The 15,361-nt window shown below is 44.6% G+C and overlaps 1 long non-coding RNA gene across 1 annotated transcript; it reads left to right on the top strand.

Moving 5' to 3' along the window:
- Positions 1-2,416: 2,416 nt before the first annotated feature.
- LOC108788277 lies at positions 2,417-12,429 on the top strand. Its single transcript, XR_001941325.1, has 3 exons — positions 2,417-2,494; positions 6,724-6,727; positions 12,419-12,429. It is a non-coding gene; the product is annotated as an uncharacterized LOC108788277 (long non-coding RNA).
- The last annotated feature ends 2,932 nt before the right edge of the window (positions 12,430-15,361 follow it).

The raw sequence follows: 15,361 nt of genomic DNA on the forward strand, positions 1-15,361 counted from the left end.
AGGTTTCATAACTGTGTCAGAATTAATCATTATCCGTTTGTGTGATTGTAGCATGATGACCACCAATCGTATTAGTGTTACTGTTGCAGAGAAGATTCCATTTAGCTTCTACTAGAGGCGTATCTCCTTTAAAATACCATATAAAACGGAATGTTCACTGTCTTCTCCTTCTTGGTGCAAGCTTAAATGTATTTTGGCAAATGTGATGGTTCCCCCATAGCACAGAGTATTTCAGGAGAAGGAGCGTTAGATAGGGAATAGAGCAGAGTCCACCTGAGCAGCACAGGGTATTTTAGAAGAGGAGTATCAGATAGCTGTAACAGCCGCCACCAACACACAGCATTTCAGGATAGGAGAGTCAGACAGCAGAAGGAAGATGGAAGAAGCAGCAGAATTCTCAAGGAACTCAGATTTTTCAGGAGAGGAGAGATGAAAGAAGTAGCAGAGTTCTACAGAAGTACATAGGGGGAATTGATCAAAACAGGAGCAGACAAAATCTGGAGCAGATTTGCACTGCAGCCAATCAGCTTCTCTGTCTCATTTTTAAATCTTACCTGAGCAAACTGAAGAGAGCTGCTGATTGGTTGCCATGGGCCATTGCTTCAGATTCTGTCTTCTCCAGTTTTGATAAATTCCTCCCATAATATTGCAGGAGAGGAGAGTCAGCTAGCAGAAGAAGACAAGTCTTCTGCCAGAGCAGTGTCCTCCAGCAGCACAGAGTATATCAGGATAGTAGAGTCAGATAACAGAAGGGGAAGAGTCCTCCAGCAGCGCAGAGTATTTCAGGATCGTAGAGTCAGATAACAGAAAGAGCAGAGTCCTCCAGCAGTGCAGAGTATTTCAGGATAGTAGAGTCAGCTAACAGAAGGGGAAGAGTCCTCCAGCAGCACAAAGTATATCAGGATAGTAGAGTCAGATAACAGAAGTAGCAGAGTCCTCCAGCAGCACAGAGTATTTCAGCATAGTAGAGTCAGATAACAGAAGGAGCAGAGTTCTGCAGCAGCACAAAGTATTTCAGCATAGTAGAGTCAGATAACAGAAGGAGCAGAGTCCTCCATCAGTGCAGAGTATTTCAGGAGAGTAGAGTCAGATAACAGAAGGAGCAGAGTCCTCCATCAGTGCAGAGTATTTCAGGAGAGTAGAGTCAGATAACAGAAGGAGCAGAGTCCTCCATCAGTGCAGAGTATTTCAGGAGAGTAGAGTCAGATAACAGAAGGAGCAGAGTCCTCCATCAGTGCAGAGTATTTCAGGAGAGTAGAGTCAGATAACAGAAGGAGCAGAGTCCTCCATCAGTGCAGAGTATATCAGGATAGTAGAGTCAGATAACAGAAGGAGCAGAGTTCTGCAGCAGCACAAAGTATTTCAGCATAGTAGAGTCAGATAACAGAAGGAGCAGAGTCCTCCATCAGTGCAGAGTATTTCAGGAGAGTAGAGTCAGATAACAGAAGGAGCAGAGTCCTCCATCAGTGCAGAGTATATCAGGATAGTAGAGTCAGATAACAGAAGGAGCAGAGTCCTCCATCAGTGCAGAGTATTTCAGGATAGTAGAGTCAGATAACAGAAGGAGCAGAGTCCTCCATCAGTGCAGAGTATTTCAGGATAGTAGAGTCAGATAACAGAAGGAGCAGAGTCCTCTAGCAGCACCCAGTATTTCAGGATAATAGATTTAGATAACAGAAGGAGCAGAGTCCTCAAGCAGCGCAGATAATTTTGGGAAAGGAAAGATTGAAGAGGTAGCAAAGTCCTGTAGCAGCACAAAGTATTTCAGGAGAGGAGAGTCAGCTAACAGAAGGAGCAGAGTACTCCAGCAGCACAGAGTCCCAGCCGCTGAATAAGAAACTTTACGCCGGCTTTATAACACTGGCAGAAGAGGGGGCACGGGGGCAGCAGAGGAGGGTCGTGGGCACGGGGGCAGCAGAGGAGGGTCGTGGGCACGGGGGCAGCAGAGCAGGATCATGGGCATGGCAGCAGAGGAGGATCGCGGGCACGGCAGCAGAGGAGGATCGCGAGCACACCAGCAGAGGAGGATCACGCGTACGGCAGAAGAGGAGGATGGCGGGCACAGCAGCAGAGGAGATTCACGGGCACGGCAGTAGAGGAGGATTGCGGGCACGACAGTAGAGGATGATTGCGGGCACGGCAGTAGAGGAGGATTGCGGGCACGGCAGCAGACGAGGATCGCAGGCACGGCAGCAGACAAGGAATGGGGCGCTGCAGCAGAAGAGGATCGGGACACAGCAGCGAGGGGAATGCAAAGACACAGCGGTCTCTACTCCCCGCTGGGAGCCGGCTGCAGCGCTCTGTGTCCCCTCTGATTAAAGGGGACACAGACCGTAGCATGCAGCGACTCACAGAGAGGAGGAAAGAACGGTGGAGCAGAGCGACGGTGGCGGCAGCAACTAATCGAAAATTAACTAATCAATAATGAGATTCGTTAACAACGATTCTCATTATGGATTATAATCGATTTTATCGATTCGTTGTTTCAGCCCTAGTCCTCCAACCGCACAGAGTAATTCAGGATAGTAGAATCAGATAACAGAAGGATCAGAGTCCTCCAGCAGCACATAGTATTTCAGGAGTGGAGACCTGAATAGTGGAAGGACCAGAGCCCTCCAGTAGCTCAGAGTTTTTCAGGAGAGGAGAGACAGAAGAAGGATCAGAGCCCTCCAGCACGAGAGAGCAGCAAGTCATGAGGATGACTGTAGTGTCAAAGGGTGATATTAAACAACATGGAATTATCCATATTGTTTCATAAGCTTCTATTTATTTTTGAGGACTTGATTGGAAATGCAGATTCTCTGTGGCATCTGACAGGTTAACTTTTTTTCCCACGGTATCGCTCTGCTGTTACATGTAGCAGGTTGTTGTGAGGGCCGTCCCATGTCACCTGCGATGGGGAGTCCATTCTGTCAGCCTGTCTGACTTTTCTGCCAATGTCAACTCCAGTCTGTGAGGGAATGTAAGGAAGAATCCCGACACCATAACCAAATTCCACTGTGACATCTCAGGACAGACCTTTGCAGGGCTTGGGTCTTGGAATGAGGAACAGTTCCCGGAGATGACAGGCAGCATAACTCTACAGCTTTAACCGGAACTGAGCAGGACTTTATATCACAGTGATCAGCAACCAGTGGCACGGGCTACACATGTTGCTCTCGGCTGCCTTTAATTTGGCTTCCAGCAGCTTTCTCATACCAGTCTATATCAATACCTATGCATAAAAGTATATCCAAAGCTAAAACCTTTTTTTTATAAGTTTTGGATAGAATAGGGAATGGTTAGAACCTGAGCTTGTGTGTCTTATTTACGATATTTTCTTTTACTTCCAACCTTGGAGACTTTACAGGAAGTGAAGGGAAATCTCTCTAATGTCCCTATTAGAAGATTTCTCCTCTATTCCTGTTTAGGTGACAACACTTATATTTGGATTTCCCATTGCTTTCTGTCTCAATGACAATGGTCACCAGGACAATTAGAGAAGATGAACATTCCTAGTGGTAACACAGACAACTTCTAAAGTCTATTCAAAACTAAAAATATAAGGTTGGCCTCAGATAAACTGAAATATTACAATCTGATTGCACCTTCATCTCCTTTAGTGGTAGTCACTCCTTACTCCTCTGTATCATTTAGTTTGAGATTATCTGTGTGTACAGGTTTTATCAGGAGGCAGCTAAGTCTGATGGAGGCACAGTGAGAAGTGTCATTGAGGCTGGAGTGTCCATATCAGATACTCTGACTTCAGCGGAATCACTGAGCAAGGTGTTGTGGGCCAATGGGCCTGCTTCTGAGACATTTACTCAGTTTTCACTTTCTGTGCCAGGGGAGGGGGTCAGGGTAGGCGTAAAAATGGCCGCCTTGGGCAGCAAATGCCCCTGGCACGGCCCTGGGTGAAGATTTGTCCTCACCTCCTGTTCCAGTGACCACTGTAAAATTTTGCATTTCTCTTTACATTCTCTCTTGTTGAAAATGGTCACCAGGACAAGAAGAGAAGTTGAATCTCACACAGGCAATAATAATAAAAAACCCTAAAGACTTTGATGCACTAAGCACCAACAAAGGAAGATAAAGATTGTAAGAGGAAAGAAGGAAAGGAAAAAGGAAGGGGAAGGGAAGGACATTTTGACACACTAAGCAGCAAGAAAGAAAGATAGAGATTGTAAGAGGAAAGAAGGAAAGGAAAAATGGAAGGGAAGGAAATGTTGACACACTAAGCACCAACAAAGGAAGATAAAGATTGTAAGAGGAAAGAAGGAAAGGAAAAAGGGAAGGGAAGAGAAGGACATTTTGACACACTAAGCATCAACAAAGAAAGATAAAGACTGTAAGAGAAAAGAAGGAAAGGAAAAAGGAAAGGGAAGGGAAGAAAATTTTGACACACTAAGTACCAAGAAAGATAGAGACTGTAAGAGGAGAGAAGGAAATGAAAAAGGGAAGGGAAGGACATTTTGACACACTAAGCATCAACAAAGGAAGATAAAGATTGTAAGAGGAAAGAAGGAAAGGGAAGGACATTTTTACACACTAAGCAGCAAGAAAGAAAGATAGAGACTGTAAGAAGAAAGAAGGAAAGGAAAAAGGGAAGGGAAGGAAATTTTGACCCAATAAGCACCAACAAAGTAAGATAAAGAATGTAAGAGGATAGAAGGAAAGGAAAGGGAAAGAAAGGAAATGTTTACACTACAAGCACCAACAAGGGAAGATAGGAATTGTAAGAGGAAAGAAGGAAAGGAAAAAAGGGAAGGGAATTAAATTTTGACACACTAAGCACTAACAAAGAAAGATAAAGATTGTTGGGGAAAAATAAAGCAAAATAATAAAATAAAACAGTGTTCAGATCATTGTAGGACATGTTGATAAATAAATGCCTAAAATCTTGCCGCCACGAACCTAACAAAATCTCAGAGAAGTGTAAATATTGTTCTTTAGATAGCAGACCTTAGCAAAGGACCTGCCAGGAGACCTAACCCTCCCCTCTGTTATCCAAAACTAAAAAAAGATGTTTTGGGTTTTGACACACTAAGCATCAACAAAGTAAGAAAGAAGGATAAAGATTTTGTCACAGTAAGCATCATCAAAGTAAAAAAGAAAGATTAAAAAAAACCTCCAAAAAATAAAAGTGTTAAAATAACCGTAGGACATGTTGATAAACACGTGCCTAAAACCTTGCCGCCAAGAACCTGAAATATCTCAGGGAAGTGTAAATATTGTTCTTTAGATTGCAGACCTTAATACAGGACCTGGCTAACAGGGAAGGTTTTGTTATTGTGAGTAGTCCACCTTTCCACATCTAATGCCAATTAAAAAAAAAAGATGATGGACTATTCAGCCAGCGTTGGTGTGCTAGCAAAGATCCTCCGACATTGAAGTAAACCCTTGAGATAAATCACTGACTAATCGTTCTTTTGTTCAGCTTTTTTGGAACTCAGTTGAGCAGTTCTGTTACACCGGTGTATACATGTGAAGGTCATCCCGCGACAAAACAAAGCTGATCGCATACAAGCACAAAAAAAAAAGTTCCGTCAACACAAGTCCTTAAACACGGGCTGTTTGTGCAAGCCTTGTGATCTTTCCATGCTAATTAACTATCCCTGTCTTAATGCGTTCCCTCTAACGAAGCGGAGATTTTTTGCTGCTGGCCTGGCAACTCCGAGGCTCGGTCCTTTAAACGTGTTCCAGCAGCTATTTTCCGAATGCCATAACTTTGCCGTCACAATGGTCGGAATGCGTAGGCCAGGCATTGCAGGACAGAGGAGAATTATTGGTCTTGTAGCTGTTGGCTACAGCGGCTGGTGTTAAGTACCGTCTAATTGTTCCCATTCAATATCGAATAAACATTGACTGCCCTGTCTTGTGTTTGCTCAGAGAATTCAATGCCGTTGTCGGCAAGTGGGCAAAGGTTATGGAGCTTGTCTCCCAAGACTGGCTATTGCCCTGGATGGTGATATATGACCAGGTGACACAAAGAAGTCTCCAACTTCTGGACAGGGGATGGCGTTTTGAAGAAATGTGCGATTTTGAGTTGAGCATCCATATGGGCGACAGAGAGCTAGAATTTTTGTATTTGTTTTTTGATGGACAATCATTGTGCCCATCTGCTTATCTATCATAAAGTGTTTGTACACCCAGAATCAAAATTTCAGCATGTTTGGCATCACTGTATACCATTTTCTTAGGCAAATTTTTGTTTGTGAATCTTTTGTAAAGTTTTTGTTTCTTGGAGATTCTGCCAGTGACAGCACTTCCTGTTGCAGGATGACAACGCTAAGCCATTGTCTCACAATTAGAAGCAGTGTTGTCAGCCTGTCATGCGCACTCCTTTAGTTGGCCTTTGAGCTACCTGTCTGATCTACAGTACCTGTCTGAGCTGACCTGATGGGCAGCCCAGCGGACAACTGAAGGAGCTGGCATGGCAGGCCAACGGCACTGTTGCTAATTGTGAGACAAAGGCTTAGCGTGGTCATCCTGCAACAGGAAGTGCCAGGGAAGAAATATTGAAACAGATTCAACCTAAAATGTTTTTGCTTAAAGGAGAACTATGTGGTGAGTGAATTACACTCATCCTCATAGTTACAGCCGACGTGTGACATTGAAACTGTCACAGGTTCGCTCTATTGATCGGGAAGTGAGCAAAAACATACCGTCGATTGCTCACTTCCTGATCATCTTCCTGCAGTAAGTATAGCCCGCTATATACTGAGTTTTGGGTCACGGGAGGAGAATAGTATATGTCCTCCCGTGACCCTAAAGAGAACTATGAGAAAAAAAGGTTACCCCATAGTTCTCCTTTAAGAAAACTACTGGGAAACATGATGCCAAACATATTACATACACTTTAATGATTGATACTTACCTCCCCTTCTAAAAATTCTAGTTGCCTAGGTGTCATGCTAATCCAGTGGCTTTGATACTTTCTGAGGCACTGACCTGATACCAATGAGAGATTATGGGGGTGATTTACTAACCTAAACACACGCACCCACCAGGTGCGTGTGATTTTTACACAGCAAAGCGTATTTATCAACCAAAAAGTCTCTAAAAGCATATTTCCACTAATGCCATATATGGAAAAATCATGCACATGATGCATATATAATGCTGCTTCACAGTTTAGACAAAAATGGTTAGCTCATGCATTTACATTCCTGCATTCATCAACGCAAGCAACACAATGTAGAGCTAATTTACACAACATCACCTTGCAATTCAGGGCAGGGCTTTGCACAACACACCTGCTGGGTGTATACACACTACAAAGGTGTTTAGATTCCACCCATAGATCATGCTGGGAGGGAACACACTACAGAGGTGTATACATGTTCGTGGTGTGTTTATAAGGTTAGTAAATCAACCCCTATGAGTTCTGACTTCTCACTACTTTCATTTCTCCTTCTTTCGCTGTCCTTTCTATACCCTGCCCTTCCCCCTCCTTTCCTGTGACCCTAGGTTTTCTGTCCCTAATATCCCCACTTCCCTAGAACCTGTTTTTACACAGGCCTCACCGGGGGCCTGAATTTTAAGCTCACACCATCCTTCGGTAGACTTTAAAGCTGACTTTGTTACTATTCAGCTGCAAGTCTATTCCTTTTGTTGCACACCCACATGGACCTTTATACGATCTTATTGGTTGTATGTTTATCTTCTGTTTGTAAAAGAAAATCAGAGACAACGATAACTCCAACTTTCCCTTTAGTGTGCATTGTTATACATTGCAAAAAAATGCAGCAGGACAGAAGTTTTTGGGAGTTGAGGTATGTTACAGCCCCTTCATTTTGTACTCCAGACAATGAACCTGAACGAATGAAAACACGCTGCAATTGTGCGGCGCTCTGGAGGTGCTTGTCGCGCGATTTGCATTTTGCGCGATATCGCGCAAATGGTTGCATTGAATTGCAGTAGAATCGCGCCGAAATCCGCTCCAAAAAGGATCCTGTTGTAGCGACGCACGACCCGCGACAGCGACGAACAGAGCCCCATTGCCATGCATTGAAGAGCGATATCGCGCGGTAAATACCGGCGATATCGCGCGGATTACCACGCGATAAATCGCGCAGTCTGAACGGGGCCTAAGGGTAATGGGAGGACCCAAACTATCGTCCTCCCGTCACCCAAAGCTCAGTATACCGCGAGCTACAGCTCGCGGTATACTGAGACGCCGCAGCCGGAACAGATCCGGACAATTATGTCTGGATCTGCTCAGCTGCGTGAGTGACAGCTAGCTCTGCCTATCTAGAGGCAGAGCCAGCTGTCCCCGCCCCCTCCCCGTCTGTTCCGCCAGTCAGCGCTGGAGGATCGGACAGGGGAGGGGGGAATCCAGTCCCTCCCCTGTCACGGATCTCTGCCGACACAGGATCGCGAAGTGAGCGAACGCCGGTATGTGTTCGCTCACTTCCCGATCTACTGAGCCGACCTGTGACAGTCTCATTGTCACAGGTCGGCTCAGATTATGAGGCTGAGTGAAAAGCACTCACCTCATAGTTCTCCTTTTATTTTCGAGGTGACCACCAATGATCTAGACCAGGGCTAGCTAAACTTCAGCCCTCATGCTGTTGTGAAACTACAAGTTCCATGAGTCATTGCAAGACTGACAGCCACAGGCATGACTCCGAGAGGGATTTGAAGTTTCGCCACAGCTGGAGGGCCGAAGCTTGCCTAACCCTGATCTAGACGGTCATTTCTCGTACAGGACAAATACACTCCAATGGATATCTGCTGCTAACCAAATCATCACGGATCGAAAAATTAGTCCACAGATCTTAAAGTGATACTCCAATGAAAACATTTATACTAGTTTTGTATAGAGCGGGGGTGGGGTTATAATTGCAGTGTTTGTGTCCATTGAGACATAACCTTTTGTGCCTCTGGGAAAGAAAGTTTGGCAAATCTCCCCAATAAAGACTCACATAATAAATAACAGAAGTTATCTCTAAAAAGCAGGACTCCAGCCAATGATAAGATAGAAATGAAAAGCCCATTAAAAGATAAAATAGCAAAAACAGTATTTGCTGCAAGATTCAGCTTCTGTTCAGAAATTTCCTCTGCAGTACTTATTTCTGCCACTGGATGTCCTCAGTCCGACAGCCTGTATCATTCAACCCACTTTCCCTAAGCCCAGGTCAAGGGTCCACCCCAGACTGTGACTGGATGCTGAAAGGAGAGCTAATCTCACTGTCACTCTGCTCTCTCCTCCTATCAGCATGCTCTTTGTCTGCACATGAACTGATTGGCTCCTTGGCCTGCTTCCTCTTCTCACACTGCAGCTGTACAGGGACTGCAAGGGGCTGCCAGATCAGATTCAGGTACCGACACTGCTTGTATTTAAACCTTTAAATTTGATAATGTAACGCATGTATGATTAAAGAGCTGCATTCGTTAATGTTTTTTATATCTATTGAAGAATAATCTTTTATCATGTGTGGCTGACCTAAGGAAAGACAGAGAGAAAAGCTTACTTGTCACAATTGCAGCACCTAGTCCTGTTTTGCCTTTAAGTGTGAGGGTAACAATACGTGTGCTGATATCCCCAATGTTGCTTGTGATATTCAGTAAGAGAAACAATTAGGGATGCACTGAAATTTCGGCTGCCGAAAATTAAATTTTTTGGGCAAAATAGCGATAGTAATGAAAAACCGGCCAAAGAGGCGGTACATCCCCAGCTTCTCTCCTCCCCACTGTGCATCAGCTGCAAGCTTCAGTCTGTGTGCCCTACAATCTCCGCTACTCTCCTCTGCCTGTGTCAGCAGAGGCAGCGGGGATCGGAGGGGACACGGAACCGATCCATCTACCGGCACCCAGCGGGGAGGAGAGAAGCTGTCAGGAGGCTGAACAGGGCAGTGCGAGTGGAGGACACGATGTGAGTGGAGGTCACGATGCCGAGCGGGGCAGTCCCGGGGAGGAGAGCTTGGCTCCAGCAGTAAGTATGAGCAGAACAGTAAGGATGCAGAGCAAAGCACAACCACTGAGCGATCAATACTGATCACATAGAAGGGAATTTATCAAAACTGGAGCAGACAAAACCTGGAGCAGTTGCCCATAACAACAAATCAGCTTCTCTCTTTCAGTTTTTAAATCCCTCACTGAACAAACTGAAGAGAGAAGCTGATTGGTTGCCATGCGTAGCTGCTCCAGTTTTGATGAATTTCCCCCTCTGTGTTTGTAAATAACATTGAGTGATTACTATGTCCCCAGTTATGAATGAACAGGAAGTGCTATACATCACTTCCTGTTCATTTATCAATAGGAACTTAGTAAATATTTACTGTCTGCTCACTTTATGAATGAAAAGGAAGCAGCCCAGTATAGAGGCTGGGTTGATAGTAAATATTTACTATCTCCAGATTGTGAATAACCAGGAAGCCTCTGTACTGAGAGCTTCCTGTTCATTGAGTGCTGGGGCTGTAGAAAAAGAGGTTGAGGGAGAGATTGTGTCCTCAATTTCTGTTTTAAAAGGGAAATATCAGAGGTCTATTTAGATCCCTGATATTTCTCCAAAGCCCTGACAGTAAAGTAAAAAAAACAAAACAAAAACATAATATAAATACGGTCATTTTAAACATTTTAAAAAAGGTTGGAAGACAAGTAATTTTCGGTTTCAGTTTTCGTTGTGAAGCTTTTCCTCTTTGCAGGAACTTCCTGTAATGAGGACCGGTCACTGCTGCTCTCTCTCCTTGTGCAGGGTGACTGGTCTTGTCTCCGCCCCCACCTGTAGTTTTCTGCAGGCAGCCTGTAGTGGGTGTGGTCTGCTGAGCCCCTCCCACAGCTCCACTCTCTGCACAGTATATAATCAACACAGTGACTATGTGACTTCTAATATATATGGTAATATCTGGGTTTAAAAAGACATTTGGCGCACACAAAATGGATTCATATCCTTTATGACTATTGAAAGTTTTTGTGCCCAGAGATCAGCTTTAATATAAATTTGAATCGAAAATGGGGCTCCATTTGATTTGCATTTTTTGTTACATTCTTTGTAGTTAAGGAACGCCAATGCCGTCCCTTCCATCTTATATTTTATAAATGCCATTAAATGCCATTAACATGTAGTTTTACAGTTTTATTTAGCCATATCGGTTCAGTCTTTGATCTTTTGTTTTTGTTACCCAATGGTATTTTCATTCACTTGTGTAATTGTGTCAACAGCATCACTAAACAGGAGCTGAGGGAATTTCTGCAACAGGGACACAGACACAAATAGAAAGTTCTAGCCTTAGCCTACTCTACTAAACCAAAAGCATTTTTTTTCACTATATTACTTTTGCAGAATTGTCCCTACTTCCTGTCTTAGTGACAACCGCTCCTCACTCAAGCCTAAAAAAGTGGCTGGAGTCAGGGTTAAAGTAAAACTCCAGCTAGTTATTATGTTCTATTGACAAAACCTAATAAATTCATTGTTAAAAAAAAAAACTCCAGCTAAGCTTTTTTCTTTCTTTGGTTAAAAACTCGCCAACCAGCTAACACATACATGTGGCGGTGTAGCAGATTGTCTTGTAGAGAGCCAGGAGAGGTCCTGTCCGGGGTTTATGTGTCACCCAGATTCATCTCATACACCTTCCGGGACCTGTAGTCAGCCCCAGGTTTTAAGCCTTGTCTCAATGGCAATTTAGTGCAGGTGAGGCAAACAGACAGTGCTCTGGGGCCTGGGGAGCAGACAGTCTGAATCTGTTAAGGTGCCCATACACCTGCCGATTATCGTATAATAATCGTGGGAAATCCCGCAATCGCACGATAAGTGGCAGGTGTATGGAAGGCGTGCGACCGTTTCTACTGTACGGTCGCACGTCTTTTGTCTCCCGAGCAGGCTTGAAAACCCGCAGAGAATCGTACGATTGTAGGCAGGTTAGTGGCGTTCTCGGGAGACATATGCCGCACGTGCTGGTGTGCACAAGCTGCCCGCTCAGCATTAGAATCATCGGAAGCCCTCCACTCAGCAGGGTGGGCTTGCGATGATCGCAAGTACGATCTGCCTGTCCAAGATGGGCAGATCGTACAAGCTTTTAATTACCTTACAACCATCGCACGCTGAAAGTCGTGCTATGGTTGTAAGGTGTATGGCCAGCTTTAGAGCACTAGGTTGGTGATTTATGTGAGGCCTGACAAGCAATAGGTTTGTGCGGGTTGATAGTCAGGACTGTCTAATCTGTAGCCTTGACATGGCTAGGATTTAATTTTTTGCATTCTAGACTTCACTTGAGCACTGTATATAGCCTGTGTACTGCACCAATAAACACACCATTGTTTGAAGAAAGATCAATAGTCTGGTCTCTAATCCTCTCAAGACTGCTCACCCCAGGGATCAATTCAATTGCACCCGCTACCTATTACCCAGCTCACAGCGACAAGAAGGTGGGCTTCAAAGCCTGGCCGGTGCATTGTTCTGTGCTAGAAGCGCGCTCACTGCACTCTCCCTGAACAGTGACCAAGCTGATACGACAGCCTCTATTCATGTTGACACTCAGTAGCTGGGGACAGCTCCTAATCATGTGATTGGCTGTCACATTATCGGGTGCCAGTCCCTGGCTCCCATCGGTAAGGTACTTTTAAAGGTATGGCGTCACAGGGCTTCAACAATATTTTCAAAGACAAAAATGTGATGGCAGAAATTCAGAGACTTTGGAGAAAATATCTCATTTGGTCACTGAGGATTCTGTGGCCTGTGAAAGCTTTTTGGCTTTCATCGTCTGTGGTCAAGTGGTGGACCGGCCTTCTGGAATGCTAACCGCCATAACTCTCCCCTCATCGGCCCCTCCCCTCCATTATGAGATCTCTCATATTGTTTGCAGACAACGCGGCTTTAGCGTTGCTAAGCGCAGATTGAGATGTTTGCATTACGGATGGTTAACATGCTTGTAGTTTCCTATGTCACATTCCTTTCAAGACAAAACTTTATAGGCGATGCTATTTCTGTCCCTCCAAGCAGACTGGGCGCTGCTTTACATGTTCACCATTTTCTCACCGCTGTCTCTTTTTATTTTCAGTTCCTCCACTTTCACATCATCCTTCATCCTCTCATCTTGAGAAGAGCGCGCTGCTGCGTTCTGAGTATTATGTGCCTAATCCCTTCTTAGACAGTTCCCACCAGAATGGGTGTAATTAGGAGATTTCAGTCACCTCCTGTTCTGGTGATAACTGTAATGTTTTGGATAGAAAGGATAAATCTCCCCTCAGACATCAATAAAAAAACTTGTCATAGATCTGTTTCCTACACTTAGCTAAAACTAGTTTTGGCCAGAGTTACACTTTAAGTCTTCATGCACTAACTGTATAATGTGATTCATCATGGCTCTGACCACAAATGGCAATGATGGGAGATCAGCAGTGAAGCAATCTAAATCAGAACGCATAGTTCATATGTAAAAAGCAAATATGGCTGTTTTAAGGCAGAACTGTGTGCCAAAAAAAAAATGTGCCCCCTCAGCATATGTGGAATATAAGAGACAATCTTGTTTTGTCCATGGAGATCTAATACTTACATTGACCTGTGCTGGCCGCTGGTCCTGCAGTGTACATGATGATGTCGGCAAGAGGGGCATCAACATGACAAGAACAGCAACTTCGGGGGTAACCAGTCATCACATCTGGTAGAGAGGAAGACTTCTGGTCCATGCATTAGGCTTTTGCATCCAATTTTTAGGCCCAGCTTGGAGTTGCCCTTTAAAGACCAACTCCAACCAAAATGTCTGCAGAGGAGAGGGGAACCTGTCCTGGGTGATGACTGGCTGGCAGTGGAAGTCTCTGATGCTGTCAGCCAACCATTACCCAGTCCGTGTCAAGACAGCAGTCTGCCATTTAGTGATCCCTATTCTATGCCATCCCTAGAGTAATAGTATTCCAGAAATAAAAATGGTGAATCTGACCATTTGAGTGAAAACAAAAAATTTTTTGGCTGGTTGGGCTTTATCGTTACTATATAATTTAAAATGAACAATGGAGGCAGGATTTTCTCTAAACATTATTAAACACTGATAAGTTCTTTTCCACAAAGGGCAGAATGAACACAGAAGGAAGCTCCTTCTGTGCTGCCGGAGCAACAGCGGGTGGGGATTCCTCAACTAAGCACAGGGGAAGGATGCATTGATGTCCAGGGCTGGATTAACATAGGGGCTACTGGAGCGCAAGCTCCAGGCTCACTATTGAAATTAGGCCCGGGCGGCCTGAATCGCCTCTGTATGCCCGATGGCAATCCAGGCTGGTCGGCTGAACACAATCAGACAAAGGCGCCAGTGTTCTATGATTTTTCTGGACCTCATAAGAATGCTATTGGATGTGTGCTACGCTCATCGCGCATGCAGCATTTTGTAATCATTTTTCTCGACACACAAATTTTCAGGCCAGCGTCATCCAAATCAACTGTTTTCCTTCAGCCGCTGCACCCACAGCTATTTGTCCCATGGGCTGGTCCCGGTTTTCAGTAGCGGTATCTCCGACACCACCCGGCAAGTGGTCTGTAATTTACCTTGACCGCGTCACTTCCAGGTGAGCATGCAGAAGAAAAAAGGGCCTCAGGAAAATAGCTCATTCTGATGATGAGGCTGCACCAGAAGGGCCAGAAAAATAATAGAACACCGGTAGCTCTCTACTCAGGGGCCCCAGCCAGGAGCGAGCGGCCGCCTATTTAGAGAGCCACCTCTGCTGCTTCCCACCAAAATCCTCAGCACCAGGCCCCTAATGCTCTTAAGCCAGTCCTGGTAATGCCCTTGATCTTATATGGCCACATGCCTATATTTGGTAATGGACAATAATGGCATCAGCACAAGCATCCTGCCCCTTTTGTTTATATGCAGCTGTGGGACGAAATGCCTGGCCCATACCTGATTAGGTCGAAGTTCAGGGGAGTTCTGAACAAAGTTCTTTGTTCAGGGGAGCTCAGGATAGGACTGACTTTGGTCCAAACTTGAGCTCATCCCTAACTGTTATAATTCATGAAACTTTTTGTCAGTTCATGGTACCTGACATTACTTAGAAGACTGTAACTAAAAAGTAATTAACAGTTACTGGTGCTAAAGTAGCAATAAACGGACTCCTTATAGCTAAGTTGTAAATGTGTAATGTCTTTACTCCCTTCTTCCTCGTTCCCGTGTCCCCTAATTAATCAGGTTGCATAATTATTTGAATAATATTAGGGCTGACTCCCTCAAAGACCCAGTGCTGGGAGAAGGAAACATTCCGATGACTCAGCTGTGTTCTTTCCTTAGGCAGTTTTTATTCCGCGCTCACACATCTATAATTATACTATCCTTTACTAGGATTGAGCCATCAGGAGGTGAATCCATCCTTCCAATGTGTGTTGGTTTAAATGTATTTAAAAATTCAGGTTTGTACGTAGTAAGACACACGTGTTCCTCTGCGTGGGATCCAC

Source organism: Nanorana parkeri, unplaced genomic scaffold (assembly GCF_000935625.1).
Source record: "Nanorana parkeri isolate BGI_ZX_2015 unplaced genomic scaffold, ASM93562v1 scaffold315, whole genome shotgun sequence".
Classification (NCBI taxonomy): Eukaryota; Metazoa; Chordata; class Amphibia; order Anura; family Dicroglossidae; genus Nanorana; species Nanorana parkeri.